Genomic DNA, 16,316 nt, shown 5'->3' with positions numbered 1-16,316 from the left:
AATGCAGGGGACATGGGTTTGAGCCCTGGTCCGGGAAGATCCCACATGCCGTGGAGCAACTAAGCCCATGCGCCACAACTACTGAGCCTGTGCTCTAGAGCCCATGAGCCACAACTACTGAGCCCACACGCCATAACTACTGAAGCCCGTGCACCTAGAGCCCGTGCTCTGCAACGAGAGAGGCCACCGCAATGAGAAGCCCGCACACCACAACGAAGAGTAGCCCCCACTTGCCGCAACTAGAGAAAGCCCGCATGCAGCAACGAAGACCCAACACAGCCAAAAATAAATAAATAAAATAAATAAATTAAAAGAAAAAAATGAGGACACAAGGTCACAGGAAAAATGGCTTAAGTTCACACAGGGAGTAAGAGTTGGGCTTAGAACCCCAGGAGCCGGATTCTAGAGCCTGTGCCTTGAACACGGCACTGCCTCCTGCTCTCCTGGGTTCAGGAGTGGATTTAAGGTTGCATCAGGGCCATGTTCATCTGAAGGGCTAAAAAGCAATAAACTCTGTCCGACGTTGATTTTTCCAGGAAGTGAGTGGAAAGGGGAAATGCTGGCTTATGTACCGTCCCTCTCCTGACTCACAAAGCAGACACATTTGTTGACAGGGCAGAGTTTTCTAGAAGCTGGAACAGGCTCTGAGGGTCCTTCCCTGCCCCCGAGTGGCAGAAACAGCGGGAATCCTGTGGTTCTACAAGAATCCAGGAATGTCTCTCCGCTTGTGGGTCCTTAAGAAGCGCTTCCAAACTTGGATGCTTGTACTCTGAGCTCTTGCAAGGTCGCAGCTGTACGGGACTTGTGTTTCCGCCGGTACTGCGTGTCAATTCGTGGAGGTAGCTCGCCAGACCGCCTGAGAGCGTGCGGAGTGAATGGTGCTGGTGGTTCCCCCCTGGGCTTGGCCAGCTGGAACTCCTTCCCCCAGGACCTCACCTCAGTCCCTGCCATGCTCTTCAGTCAAAACTCACGCCACCCCATTAGGCCTCTGTAGCAATAGAGCTGCAGTGCCTTCTGTGTCTATGCCTCTCAGCTTTCCCGCGATGCACACAGGTCACCTCTTGGTCATTCCCACATGGTAGGATGGCGGAGTCCTTCTTGTGAGGGGGGGCTGAGTCAGTGGCTGAGCACCCGCTGCACAGGGATGCTGGCGGTGGAGTGGGCGCAGAGGGCAGGGGAAGCCAGGCAACCTGACCTAATCGGCACTGCCTCTACATGAGTTGATTCGTCCCAGGCGCCAGGGTGCATTCGTTCCAGTGGGACCAGGCCACTTCGCAGAGTTTTGTCTTTTAATTCTTTCAAACTCCTTGTCCCTACCCTGTGACCTATGTGTGCCTACTCTTCAGGATCCACAGTTATCATTTCATAAGAAACTTATTTTATCTCTTCCTCGACTCACTTCCTCTCCTCCCCAGGTTATTTTGAAGCAACTGTCAGTCATATCGTTGAATCCATAAGTATTTCAGTATCTTTAAAAGAATAAATTTTTCTAAACACAATTGCAAAGCCATTAGTAAAACTAAAAATTAACAGTGATTCCTCAATACTATCAACAATCCAGTCTTAGAAGGTATGGCAGAGCCATGACTTTCCAGTTACCTGGCATCTCTAAACACCTGGTTCAGGTAAGAATTTCTATGAATCATGAATTAAAGAGTCACAGGAAAGCAGGGAACCTCAAGAAGTAATTGAAATGATTTCTGCTTAGACCTTCAAATGACCTGAGACACATACCTGTTTTCTCCAGATTTAAAAATCTCTACAGGCTCAGAGAACACACCTTACAGCTTACGTTTAACCTAAATGTCAACCGCAGTTTAAAATTCATTTGACCTTGTTTCACACTCCCTGGGGGTGGAACCAACTACGACTGTCCTTGAATAAGGAATGTTTGTGTCCTTCGAGCTGTTCAGTCACTGTTCTGAGCTCTCTTCTCCTGTTATAAAGAATCCCCGTTTTGAAAACTTTACTCAGTTTTTTTCCAGGAAGATAAGAGAAGATAAAATATTTATTAGTGTTACTCAATTTAACCAACATCCAAATAAAGGTAGGTATTTTAGTAGCGAGCTGAAACAACTTTCCCAAGAGTAATCGCTTCCTGTGGCCATTGTGATAACTTGCCACAAACTTGGTGGCTTAAAACAACAGAAGTTCATTCTCACAGTTCTGGAGGCCACAAGTCTGAACTGAGTCTGAGGGTCTAAAATTGTGGCAGGGCTGCCTCCTTCTGGAGGTTCCCGGCATGGTTCCGTTCTGTGCATCTTCCAGCTTCTGATGGCTGCCTGCACTCCTTAGCTTGTGGATGCATTACTCCAGTCTCGGCCAGTGCGGTCACGTCACCTTCTCTTCTGTGTCGCACTTCTCCCTGCCTCCCTCTTATAAGGACACTTGTGATTGCATTTAGGATGCACTCAAGTGATTCAGGGTAATCGCCCCATGTCAAGATCTTCAATTTAATCAAAGCTGTAAAGTACCTTTGCCCTGTAAGGTAACAGTTCCAGGTTCTAAGGATGAGGACCTGGATATCTTGGATATGTTTGGGGGCCAATATTCAGCCAACTACACCAAAGTTACACGGTTACTAAGAAGCCTTAATTTTAATGGTATGTGAATATATTGCATCGTATTAGTTGGGAGAAAGGAACGTTGGATAAGAACATGGGTTTTGGTGTCAGACAAGCTTGAGTTCTAATCCTAGCTTGGTCTGTAATCATAGACAAGCTCTTTAACCTCTCTGAGTCTTGGTTTTCTCATCTGTGCATGGGGTTGACACCAACCTTCTCATAGAGATAGTGTAAGGATTAAACTGGCTAATCAATACAAACTATCTGGTGCAGTGCCTGGCATATAATATGCACTCCATAAATGGTCTTCCATGTTATTTTAGTGCAAGACTTCTTTTGATTTATCTCAAGTGGTACCCAGGCAGGACCTGGTATTTTCGGTCTGATTGCAGTACATTAATGAAATCAAACACAATTTGACTGTAAGGCATTTACAGGTGTCAGTAGAAAAATTATAAAGTATTATTGTGTGAAAAGACACCAAAGCTAATTTAAAATTAAGAAACATAAATCTAAGACAGAAGAATCGCATTTAATGTTGGGTCAACTTTTAAGCGGATCATCAGGGTTTTTGGAAAACAGAAAATGTCACCAAGATGCAACGGCTTTGAAGATGGAAGACAGCATCGGACCTGGAGTCGGAATACCTTTTGTTTGCATCCAGATCTGCTTATTTCTTTCTGAATGGGCTTGGAGAAGCCACTTCACCTCTCTAAGCCTCAGTGTCTTAACGTATGAAAAGGGAACAACAAGACCATGGTTGTGAGGATGCATAAATGCTTCATGCATGTTCTACAAACACTGCATAGTAAGAAGCTATCATGAGGCCCTTTTCTCTTATAAGAAAGATAGAGAAGCAACTACATGTGTATCAGTGATGGACTTTACTGCATCATTAAAAAAAAAAAATCAATGAACCTGGTTCCTGAAGCTTTGTGCAGCTTTATTTGAACACAGCTTTCTTTCCAAATGAATCCTGCCAGCTACCAACACGAGTATACGTTTTATAGAGAAGTTCCATGGTGCTGCAAGGCCAGATGTATGAAGCACACGAAGAGCTCTTTTTCCAGTAGCCATTATCTGATGAAATTGCGCCTTGTCTGCAGCAGGCGAACCGGATCTATTCCCATGGGAATAGGGAGCACGTGCTATGGTATTTATAAATTGTAAAAGATGTTTGTCAGCGCGCACAGCACGTACATTCAAGCCTGTGTGCTGGCAAGAAATAGCCTCCTTGTTTCTGAAGAGCTATTCATGGATTCATAAATTCTGTCAGCAAAGCTATTCCTGCAAGGGATTCTCTCCATGGATGGTGATGACCCCAGCATGCGCAGTTCTGATTGTGGACTGAATGGAGTGCAAGGCCCCGGGTCAGACACTCGGCCCATTCTTCCCTGGGTCAATCCCAACAGATTCCAGAAGTGAGGGAAGAGTCGTGGTGTACAGCCCTCGAGGTCACAGTCCCTGATGGATCGGGGGAGGTCAGCACACTCACAATCCTCATCTTCATCCTTCCCACTGCCCAGCAAGAGGAAGCTTTCAGAGCCATCTCAGATATAATTCACTGCCATGCTGGGGGGTGGGGCCTGAAAAGGCCAGGACATTTGAATCCTTTCCAGGTTCTCAAGGGGGTTGGCTGTGTTAGGATGGGGGCAAGAGTGGTTCACATCTGCTATACCTTTTGCCACCAGGCTAACCTGCCTCCCTAGCCCATGGAAGTGAGTTGCCAGTCCACGGCCATCAACCCAGGCCCTCTTGTTCACAGCAATAGACTCAAGCCCTCTTCATTGGCCCCTTCCAGCTTCCGATGGATCTGGGTGGTGATCTGGCTCCTGACTCTCAGCTTTGACTTTTGTTCATCATCTGCCCTTGGATCTTGGCAAATGATTTCTTTGTTCCTCACTTCAGTTTGCCCTCATCCCCTCAGTCTATTTGTCTCCTCATTTCAGACCATTTTCAATGTGAACCTACCCCCAGCTAGCCTCTCAGGAAAACCCCAAGCCCCAGCCAGCCAGGGATCAGCCCAACCTGCTGAAAGCCCTGCAGGGAGAAACCTGGACATTTCCGGCTGTTGGAATCCATGAACTCAGCTGACCGATGTAGGCCTGATCAGACTTCACTCCAGGCTTCATAGCAAGAGTTATCCACTAACATCAGGGTCAAATCTAAGATAATGCATGATGTATAATAGGATTTTAAATGGGCCATCCTTCCCTTGCATATTCCTGGGACCTCCAGTATAACTGTCCCCTCTTCTAACCAGCCTGCCCCAGCTGCTCCTGGTGGCCAGGAGGCATTGCAGAGTTGAGTCGTTATTGCGGCAGCCTCCCAAGTTGATAGAAGAGGACCCTAGAGCTCTTATTCTGGGTGATTGCCTTCAAGAACCCAGATTATTTATTATGATTTTGCCAGATGTCCAATTTCACATTTTCAATAAAAGTTTATTAAGGGCTCTACTAATAAATATATATATTTATATTTAATATTATATTTAATATATATACATATATATGTATATATATATTCTGATATACTGGTGCAAAGGACACAGCTCCTGCTTACAGGAAGCTCATGGTGTGGTGCAATGGGCATCTGGGGCCGAGGTGTCCGAGGCAGAGCAGGAAGAGAGCACAAGACTTGGAATACAGACCTTGTTGAGGGACTGGCTTCATCACTTACTTCTCTGTGATCGTGGTCAGGTTATTTAACCTCTCTGAAGCCTGTTTTCTCAACTAGTCAAAGGGGGCTAATTCAGCCTATCTCACAAAGTTGAGACAATGCACATTAAAGACACATGGTAGGTGCTCAATAAACTTTACTTTCCTCTTCTTTCCATTAACCAATATTGCACTCTTGGCTAAGCTTTCATTACATAAGAGGAATTGAAGCCTTGACATGTATTCAGTGAATCTGAATAGTGAGGACTGTGAGCCAGATGATTCAGACTTACCGTGTGTCCTTGCTCTTCACCTCATCCTTTGCCTGATAAACTTGTGTTGGTTCATTAGAATGATATTATACGCCCTTGTTGCTCTGAGGTCAAGAGCAGCCTCTTCCACCGCTGGCTGATTGCTGGTACCGACCTTTTCATCTTCCCCTGATGATCGTGTGCATCCTGAGTCAGGAGACCCCTGAACTGTGGGAGCTTCCTTGAGCGGTTATGGACTTGCTGACATTTGTGAATCCAGTATTGCCCTGTCAATGAGGGATTCTAAAAACAACATGGGCCCAAAATAACTGCCTCATGAACGTGGTATTTGAGTGATGACAATCATCACCACGGTCCACAAAAAATTTGGCAAAGGTTTCCATCCTTCACTGAGTACCAGACTTCTACAATGGAGCTGCATAGGTTAGTCCTGGGACAGGCATCCTTCATTTCTGATGGTTAAATGTTTCAGTCCATGTCAGGAAATCGTCTGCAATCAGCAGATCTAATAAAGCTGGTGTTTTGAAAGTAATTTTGGTGCCATTGGAATGTGTTGCTGCATTTGAAATGGCAGCTGTACAGTAATAATATTACATGTATACTTGGCATTTGTTTAAGTGCTTGATATAAATTCACTCATTTAATCCTTACAAGGACCCCATGAAGTAAGGTACTGCTGTTACCCTCATTTTACCACTAAGAAAACTAAAGAACAATGGGGTTATAAAACCTGCCCAAAGTCACCCAGCTGGTAATTCGGAAGTTAGAATTTGAACCAAGGCAGCTGGTTTGACCTCAGATTCATGCTCTCAATCACGACAATATACTGGATCAATACTCATTTAAGTCACATGACTACATGTTATTTAGAAATTTGATTGATGAGATTTTGACTATCTCAAAAGACCGAGTGAATGCTGAAAATGTGTTGTTCCTTATCTTGTTATGGCTGTTTTTGTTAAGGCCCTGCTATGTGATGAGGACTTTCTTGGCTTTGGGAGAGAAGACTGGAGGATTGTTAGATACAATCCTACTGAGAACTGTGTAGAATCTGGAATTTTATCCTGCTTGCATAGTAATGAGTTAGTGTGCCATAGATTCACAGATGCTGGCAGAGGACGCACAATTCCAGGGTCAGAGACAAAGGGCAGTTCATTAGTCACAGCAATGGCAGTCACCAGAGTATCAGCATTTCCACCTGTTCCTGAGCCCATTTCCATAGGGTGATGCAAAGTGGCCCTGAGGAGGACACCTGAACTGAGGCAACTCAGATGTTTCATAATGGGAAGTAAGCATGTCTATTCTTTGCCCCAGAAGGTGACATTACCTTTATTATCCTGCACAGTAAGCAAACCTGCCATTTGTTCTGGAAGACACTACCTGGAGACACTCTCTCCATCTGCTCTGTAAACATCCTTGAAAAAATAGATCAGAATGAAGGCAATTCATGGGTCTCCTGTGTTTCTTCTCATCTTATGAGCATGAATTGTCTCCTAATAGGTCCCTGGGCTCCTAAGACTTTAGAATTTCAGTGTGTGGGTATGAATAACAGACATGAAACAATATCTGAGTAATATAGGGGGATTGCATAATTTTGACTGCAAATATAAAGGGTCTCTTGGAGGGGAAAGTCATTGTGAGCTGGGGGAGGAGTATAGAAGTCTTCATGAAAGAGGAGAGATTTCGCTAAGTAGAAGAAGTTGGAGAGTGAAAAGAGGGTGAACATTTTATGTTGTGTCATAGCTGAGGCTAGGTGCTCAATCATATAGGGCTTTGGACTTGAGGTCAGACCTGGCTTCCAATCATGGCTCAGTGGTTTACTAGTTATGTGTCCTACACAACCTCTCTGAACCTTCTGGTTGTTGTTGATTGACTCTTTCTTTCCTTTACCATTGGGTATGAATACCTATTACCTGCAGATGTAGAGGTCAGAATTTTGGTCAATATCATAGTGAAAAATGGCAAGACCTTTGCTTTTCTACACCCACAATGGAGAGTAAAGAAAAATAAGTTGGATTTTCTTTGTATTGAGGAAAGTTGGTGATATGGCCACAGGTTACTCAGATTCTTTGAATAATTGTTAATCCCTATTGTATTTACCAGCAAGACACAGGCACAAGATCTCCCTTCTCCAGGAAGTTTTCTTTAATTACCCGAATCCACCCCCTGACTTGTGATCATGTCACCCCCTGATCATGTCACTATTGCTCTCAATCCCTCAGTTGTACTCATTGTCCAAGGGTGAAGTTCTGACTCCATAGCTCGGCTCACATGAGCTCTATGAACTGACCCAAGTCTGCCACTTCTGCTTCATACTTTGCCCCTTATACTTTACTAAACAGCTAGACTGAAAGTGGTGTTGTTCGTACACAGACACACACACACACACACACACACACACACTACTGGTTTTTCAGTTTTTCATGTTTTTGCTTACACTGCTCTGTCTCTCTGGAAAGCTTTCTTTCATACCCTCTCACTAGCCCACTCTTGTCATGCCTTATGAATCAGCTCAAGAATTACCTCCTCCACCCCCCTTAAAAATAAAACAACTAAACTTAATGTTCCTAAATTAATTCCTTCCCCTCTCCCTCCTACCCATCTGTCCATCCATCCATCCATCCATCCATCTATCCATTCATCTATCCATCCATCCATCCATCCATCCATCCATCCATCCATCCATCCATCCACCCATTATCTATCTATATCTTGCTGTATTTACTCCTATTGTAATATAAAATGTGTATATAAGTGTCTCTCCATTAGACTGTGGGTCTTTAAAGGTGGATAATAGGTCCTCAGTGGATATTTGTCTAATGAGTGAACAAAAACTATTAAATGATCTTGTGAACAAATGACTGCTTTGGGGCCAACAAGCATATGTCTGAGTCGAGACCCTCATGGCGAGTACACAATGTATCACGACCTCATAGCCTTTACTGCAGGTGGGTGTGCATAGGAAGGTTGGCCGGGGGGCTGGCTCTGGGCACAGCCTGTTTTTCTTTCCAGCTCTTTCTTATTTTCCCACCTCTTTCACTCGCCATCCCTATCACTTATCCCCTTCTCATAGGGGATTAGTCAAAGCTAAAAGCCAGGATTAGAGGAGTTTGGGGGGATGAATCCTCGTGTAGTATAATCTCCTCTCCTTCCAAGAGAACTTTGGTTTTCAGAGAGGCCCCGTGAAGATCGAAGAGGCTTTAGCCTTCTTCCCCTGAAAGAATCCTAGGCAGTGAATTCCAGGCCAGAGAGGAACGCGGTCTCCTCATGGTGCTGCTCCAGCCCCCTCTGGTCTGTCCTCAGGAATGAAAGTGGATTTTGCTCTTTGTTATTCCCATATGGCTTTCAGGGCCATAGTGAGGAAAATAAAATCCATCTATGTAAGCCGATAGCCAACTTTGAGAAAACAAGCATTACCAGGGAAGGTGGTAGACAAGGTCATTTTCTCATGGCATCTCAGTGGCAGTCTGGGACCTTGCTTCTATGAAGCTGAAGCCAGGGAGGTTTTGAGATGTGATCACTGCCCCTTTCTGAGGCATGAAGTGTGTGTGAGGGTTCTATGGGCATTCATCACTTGTGTCTGCAAATTCTCAAGACGTGCAATTCAGTGAATTAGTGGGTCTGAGTTGGCGATGACCTTGAGATGGACCACAAAGCCACGGAAAGCCATTGTTCCTATGCTTGAGTTCCAGGAGGGAGACTTTCACTTTGGGGACATTGCTGGAGAAGTCAAGGTAACTGGTTGAATCTGATGGCACATTCTAGCCCTTTCCACTATTTGGTGTTCTGTGGGGTGTCTGTGTACACCCATGCACACATTTTTGTATGTGTGTGCGTGTTAGCGGAAAGAGCCAGGATTCGTGTGTCTGGTACCCTTGGATTCAGAATTCTTACTAGCTGAGTGACCTGTGCAACTACTTCCATCTTCAGTTTCCCCATCAATAAAGTGGGGAAACCACCCAATTTAGTTATTGTGAAGGTTACATGAAATAAAATATGAAGAGCCCTTGGCACAGTGCTCACCGAATAGCAGGTGCTCAGTAAATGGTATCTATTGTCATTCTAGAAACAGGCTGCATTTATTTGTTTGTTTACTTACTAACACTCCACCTCATTCCCCACCAAAACTGGGGTCGCTTACAAAGAATGAAAAGGGATTAGTTCCCCAAACATGTTCCAACCCCAGCTACCAACTTCAATCAGGACTCTGGAATAGAGAAGAGAGAAACAAGAAGATAAGAATAGATTACTTGAGGAAGAGGTGGCCAAGTAAAATACATTGGAAATTATTTGTACCCTGACTCATTAGAGAAGGGTTTTAACGTCGTTTACGAAGATATATCCATCTAACTTGACAGAATTAAAAGAACTGCAATATATGCATTCATACCCTGACTGCTGCCCCCAAAGGACTTTAACTTATACATTCAAAACAAACAAATGCCAGGAAATTAATAATAATAAAAAAGAACAAAGACGAGTTAACAGAAGAAAAATTGAATAGAGTCAAAATGCGAAGTGTGTGGTTTCTGTGCACAGGGAGTGCCACCTGGTACACATCCTGAGTCTTTATGTCAAGTGATGAACACTAACCGGGGCAGATTGGAAACCTTGAGCGATCATGGTTTTCTGCAATCAGCTGGCTTCCCTTGCTTTGCTTCCAGCCATCTCCTCTTCTGCCTCTGCCTTGACTCTCGACTTTGATTCCTCTTGCAGTTCTGCTCCTACCCAAAGCCTGTTCAGTTCTGCTTAGACACCAAACCCTGTTCTCCTCACTTGACTTCAGCAAAGCATCTCTTGGGACTTGGGCTCAGGACCCCTCTAGCACGCTATTCCTGGCTGCACCATCCTGGGTTCATGGAATCCAAATCCCCATATGGACAGTGCTGTCTGGGAGGACGGGATGCACTGCGTCAACTGGTGGCCCTACATCCATGCTGACGGACTCCCTTGTCTGGTTGTTTCATTTGCATAAGTGTCTGTTTCACCTGCTCATCTGCCTTTGCTGTGGAGCCTGGGCTTGGGGCCCTTCACTTCTTTTGACTGTGTATCAGGCATTAGACTACTTTATGTACCATTGGTGGTTTCCGTAAGTCACTGGCTGGCTTGTCAACTTGCTGATGGGACACCATGCACACATACTCAGGGCAGTCACTTTATAAAGGATTCTCAGGTGTCTGCTAAATACAATATTTAGACGCAGGAGGGTTTGCTTCTTTGGCTGCAAAACAATAACATCAACAACCCAAGCAACAATAACAGCATCATCTTCAATTTTTGAGCACTTCTGTGGCAGGCACGGAGCTAGACATGTTACACTCACTCTCACAAAAGCCCATGACTAAAGGATAATTTTTAGCACCATTCTACAAGGAACAAACTCAGGTAGAGAGAGGTTAGAGTTTCCCAAGGTCAAACGAGTACGAAGTTTTAAACAGGATTAAAAACGATATCTCCTGACTCCAGTCCAGCTTTCCCCACGCCACTGCATCTTCTGGTTCCCTCAGTCTCATCCATGGCAGCCAAGGGACAGCTGCCTGGAAAAATGTCAGCGGGGTCTCATTTGGGGTCCCTGTGTGACAAGTGTCTCGACCTCTCAACACTCTCTCTCTCTCAATAGCTCCCGAGATAAGTGTTCATTCAAAATGAAAATTTTGCTGCAATACTAGTTATAACCCATAGCAATTTATTTATATCTGCACCCACTCTGGCTTCTTTCCAGTCTAGGAAGGTCTTTCTCAAAGCCATTCTCTTCACCTCCGTCTGTCCATTTGTTTATTTCTTCATCATTCATTCATTCACTCATTCAATACTTACCGATCACCTGCTGGGTGCCAGACACTGTGCCCGGCAGTGGGAATAACAGTCATTCGTCCTTCAATGCCAGTCTTTCAGGGCTTCCACCTACCTGTCACCCCCTTTCTGTCACGGATGCTCCCTCTTTGTCTCGCTGGTTTGTTCCAACTCAGCCTATAAAAATGCCCAAATCTTTTTTAGGGCTTCCCTGGTGGCGCAGTGGTTGAGAGTCTGCCTGCCAATGCAGGGGAAACGGGTTCGTGCCCTGGTCTGGGAAGATCCCACAGGCCGCGGAGCGGCTGGGCCTGTGAGCCATGGCCGCTGGGCCTGTGCGTCCGGAGCCTGTGCTCCGCAACGGGAGAGGCCACAACAGTGAGAGGCCCACATACTGCAAAAAAAAAAAAAAAAAAAAAAAAGCCCAAATCTTTTTTATGCTCTTCTGCCACTTTCTTTTTGTCACTTTAGTTTCCCTCTTCTGAGCCAAGCTTCTAAAGCATTGCCTACAGGTCCCGCCTTCTCTTCCTTTCTCCACAGTTCCTGCAATCCGGGTCCTTCCACCATCAGTCTCCTGGCACTGCCCCTGCCAAAGTCGTTCCAGTGCACACTCTGAGTCCACACCGTGCTGGGCCTCTCAGCCACACTGGACAGCTTCGGTGCCTCCCTCCTGGAAACGGTCCTTGTGTCTTTGACCCTACTCTCTGGATTTTTGTAATCTTCTGAATGTTCTTTCTCTGTCTTCTTTAGGGCTTGCTCACTCTCTGTCTAGTACTTCAAGATGGGCTCTGTGCAAGCTTCCTGTGGCCCAGTGCTCCCCTTTTCATGTGCATTCTTCTTCCTGCGACCCCATCCACTCACAAGGCAGAGGCAGACATTTATGTGTTAGCACTTACTCCTTCCCCTGAGCTTCAGACTGACAGAGAAATGACCACTGGGTTCTCCGACCAAATCCCCAGCTGAACTCATCATCTTCCTGAGATGATGATCTTCTGTCCTGTCCTGTTTCAGGGAATGGCAGTGCCATCCACCCAGTGACCCCAGCCAGAGGCCTGGAGGTCACCACCTGGAGCTGCCCACGTGAGGTCCTCCCTCCCCCACCTTCCTTCTTTCCTTCCTCCAAGACCCATATTTCAAGTCTTAATGCTAGTTAGCGGAAAAACAAAAGTAAGCATAAAACAAAGTCCCAGCCTCCACTTTCATGAACTTATATTTTAATCAAAATAAAACTTATATTTTATTTTATTTATTTATTTATTTATTTTATTTATTTTTTTTTTGTGGTACGCAGGCCTCTCACTGCTGTGGCCTCTCCCATTGCGGAGCACAGGCTCCGGACGCGCAGGCTCAGTGGCCATGGCTCACGGGCCCAGCCGCTCGGCGGCATGTGGGATCTTCCCGGACTGGGGCACGAACCGGTGTCCCCTGCATCGGCAGGCAGACTCTCCACCACTGCGCCACCAGGGAAGCCCCAAAACTTATATTTTAATCAAAGAACTCTAAAAACAAAAGGAACACTGCGTTTGTGATAAATATTGGTTTGGAAACATAAGTAAGAAGCTTCCCCATAGGAAGTGAGATTTAAGTTGATATTGATGGGAGAATATATACTAACTAGTTAAAGGGTGGAGGACAGGTTCTCAGCAGAGGGAATAGAATGTGCAAAGGACCTGGTGAGAGGAAGCCAGGGCCCTGAAGGAACAGAAACAAGTCTGGGCAGGGCTGACCATGCAGGGCCTGTGGGGTCACCTGAGGGGCTCCGGTCTTCGTCCTACAAGTACGTGAGAAGTTGCTTAAGGGTTAAAGCAGAGCAGTGATATGATCCTTTTAAAATTTTGTCTTAAAATGTGGAGGATGGAGAAGAGAGGAGAGAGCATGGGAGGGAGATGCTGGTTCAGAGGCGTGAGATGATGGTGGCTTGTTCGTATCACCTCCCAAACAGAGAGCTGTAGGTCACTTTACACGAAGTCTGTCAATTTCGGTTTGCAATAACTCAGTTCACCTCTATGAATAACTTGAATCCTCCTGAAGAAGCTGCTTTGCTGCCAACACGAGACCAGTTTCCAGCGATTCCTCCATGGGCGCCGAAGCCTCGTCAGTCGGACGCGAGCCAGGAGGCTGAGGTCACCCTGTCAGCAGTGTCCTCAGATCTCTGTCCAGGGCGATCAGCAGTGCCTACCTCCCAGCGGACACAGAAGGCCCCCCCAGACAGCACCAGTGCCTTGGGGAGTGGCGGCGGCCTCCCCACTCCCGGGCCTTGGGTGGCCTCTGAGTGAGGCAGCCGCCCCCTTGTGCTGAGGCTTTGACACCGGTGGCCCAGCGGGGCGTCACATGCAGCCTGGGTTAAGTGAGGCCGCTTTTAACTGCCAGCTGGACTAGGGTTTTTAAATGAAATGATTTTTTATCATTAAACTTTATTTTTTAAAACAATTTATTTATTTTATTTGTGTTTGGCTGCGTTGGGTCTTCGTTGCTGTGCGCGGGCTTTCTCTAGTTGCGGCGAGCGGGGGCTACTCTTCGTTGAGGTGTGCAGGCTTCTCACTGCGGTGGCTTCTCTTGCTGCGGAGCACGGGCTCTAGGTGCACAGGCTTCAGTACTTGTGGCTCGCGGGCTCTAGAGTGCAGGCTCAGTAGTTGTGGCGCACGGGCTTAGTTGCTCCGCGGCATGTGGGATCTTCCCGGACCAGGGCTCGAACCCGCGTCCCCTGCATTGGCAGGCGGATTCTTAACCACTACACCGCCAGGGAAGCCCTATGATTAAACTTTAGAACTGAAATAGGGGATGGAACTGGCATCGGAGTATGAAATGCAGCTTGAATTTTCCCTTAGGGACCCCTTCCTCCCAGTCATATGGGTGTTTATTGAATGAAGTTGCAATCTATCTGCCAAAGTTTTAGGAAGCCTCATTTTGCAAGAACATCAGGACAACAAGTCAGGATTTGGAGGGGCCACTGGAGTGTATGGGTGATGGGGGGCATCCCACAGGAGGGGGGACACTGGGGGTACACTTGGTAATGAGGGCGCTCTGTGGACAGAAAGAGGTGCAGTAGCCGCCCTGTATTATCAAATCTGAGGGAAGAGGAATATGTTCAAAAAAGATTTTAAAGAAATTCTGCTGTGTGTTTTATGGGAGCGACAGTCTTCTGAGTTCCTTCAAAAGCCTTCACTAAAGTTCTATGTTATTCTTCAAGGTCTTTGCAGTTAGATTTGTGTCTTGTTTCATGGGTCAAGAGGCAGAGGCACACCTCCAGGCAGCCCAGACATTCTGGTTTACAAATAAACAAAGGAGCATGTCTGGACTACTTCACTCCTCTGTGTTTCTGGCAGGATCTTGGTGTTGGCACTAAGCTTTACCAGTGTCACAGGCTATTGGTGGAACCATCAGTACAGGGGCTTTATACAAATATGTACATTGGCTCATCCTGGGCTCTCAAAAATTCATAGGCTGTCAGAATTTATAACTGGAAGATTGTAAATCATTTAGCATTTTACAGATGGGGACACTGAGGCTCACAAAAGGATATTGCATGATATCAGGTAACTTCTCAAGAACTGGAACATTCCTGGGACAGGAGCTTCTTTCTTGCTTGCTTCTTTTCCCCAGTTCTCTCACATACGTAGGCTTAGTAGTCAAAGTGGACTTGAATTAGAAACTCCCTGTGTCCATGAAGACTCTTTTGGTTGCAAACAACAAAAAACGTCTCTAGATAACTTAAGCATAAGGGGAGATTCATTAGAAAACTCGAGGGAGACTCATTGATTCATAGGAAGAACAGAACATGTGGATTTCATCCCTATATCAGGTAGAGTGATAAAGGGTGGTAAACTTTCATCACTTCATTATTCTCCCTGGCCTCATACTAGTACTACTGGTTTCTCTAGACTATTGTAGGCAACTCGTCAGTCACCTGTCATACCTCTGCTTTGATTCCTCCCTTCTGCCAATGCAAGAATCTCTTGGTATTAGAGGTTTTCCTGATTAACAAACTTTTATCGAGCGCTATAGTGTTTGCACATTTCTTTCTCCAATTCCTTTGGTGGCAAAGATTGTCTTTCTTCTGGGGAAACCCATTCCCGTGCTCTCTGAAGAGGCTAATGCTTCCACTTGGCAGCCACGGGAGTGGGCAATGCCCCAGGCCTTTTAGGTACAAATGGGAGGGAGGGGGGGGCGCTCCTCTCCTTCATAGGATCATTATTTATAAGGATGATGTGAGCTGAAACTCTTGGTTCCCAACATTGCCGCCACATGGGGAAATTGCCTGAGAAGTCAGAACAGAAACGCAAAGCTGAGGGATGGGAAAACAGAGATGTTCTCGACCACATTCTCGATCCTCTTTCTTTTGACACACCTCAGTCAGCTCTATCCCTTCCACCTACCTGGGGCTACAGCCCATCTTGTGTGTACACCAGCTTAAGTTGGGTTTTTGTCATTTGCAATCAAAGTATCCTAAGTGATACAACTGCCAGCCATTTCATCCTATTTATTAGGTTTCGTTGCTTATTTCTTTTACTTCTCTGGCATCCTCGGGCACCAGCTGGTCCAGTGATCTGCACAGAGTGGACGATGGATGGACACCCACTTCTCATGAAGGACAATAGGCAGGTGGTTTTCAGCGAGGTGGAAGGTCTCCTGCTAAGGTTGCCAGATAAAATAGAGGATGCCCAGTTAAATGTGAATTTCAGATAACTAATCCTTCTTTTAGTGTAATTATGTCCCATGTGGCATTTGAATTTCAGACCAAAGCCAAATAATTTTAGTATAAGTAGGTTGCATACAATGTGTGGGACACACTTATGCCAAGAATTTCAGTGCTTATCTGAAATTCAGATTTGAGTATCCTGTATTTTACCTGGCAATACTAGTCTCACCAAATAACCATACTTTAAGAGCACGCTTAAAATAATATTATGAGTTTTCTAAATTTAGGAGAGCATCCTACATGAATATCATTCATACGTACAATGTAGAATTTAAACTTAACTGGGCATCCTGTATTTTTATTTGCTGAATATGTTCCCTACTTCAATTATCTT

The sequence above is a fragment of the Mesoplodon bidens genome (assembly GCF_964165515.1).
Source record: "Mesoplodon bidens genome assembly, chromosome: 14".
NCBI lineage: Eukaryota > Metazoa > Chordata > Mammalia > Artiodactyla > Ziphiidae > Mesoplodon > Mesoplodon bidens.
This window is presented reverse-complemented; position numbering follows the sequence as displayed.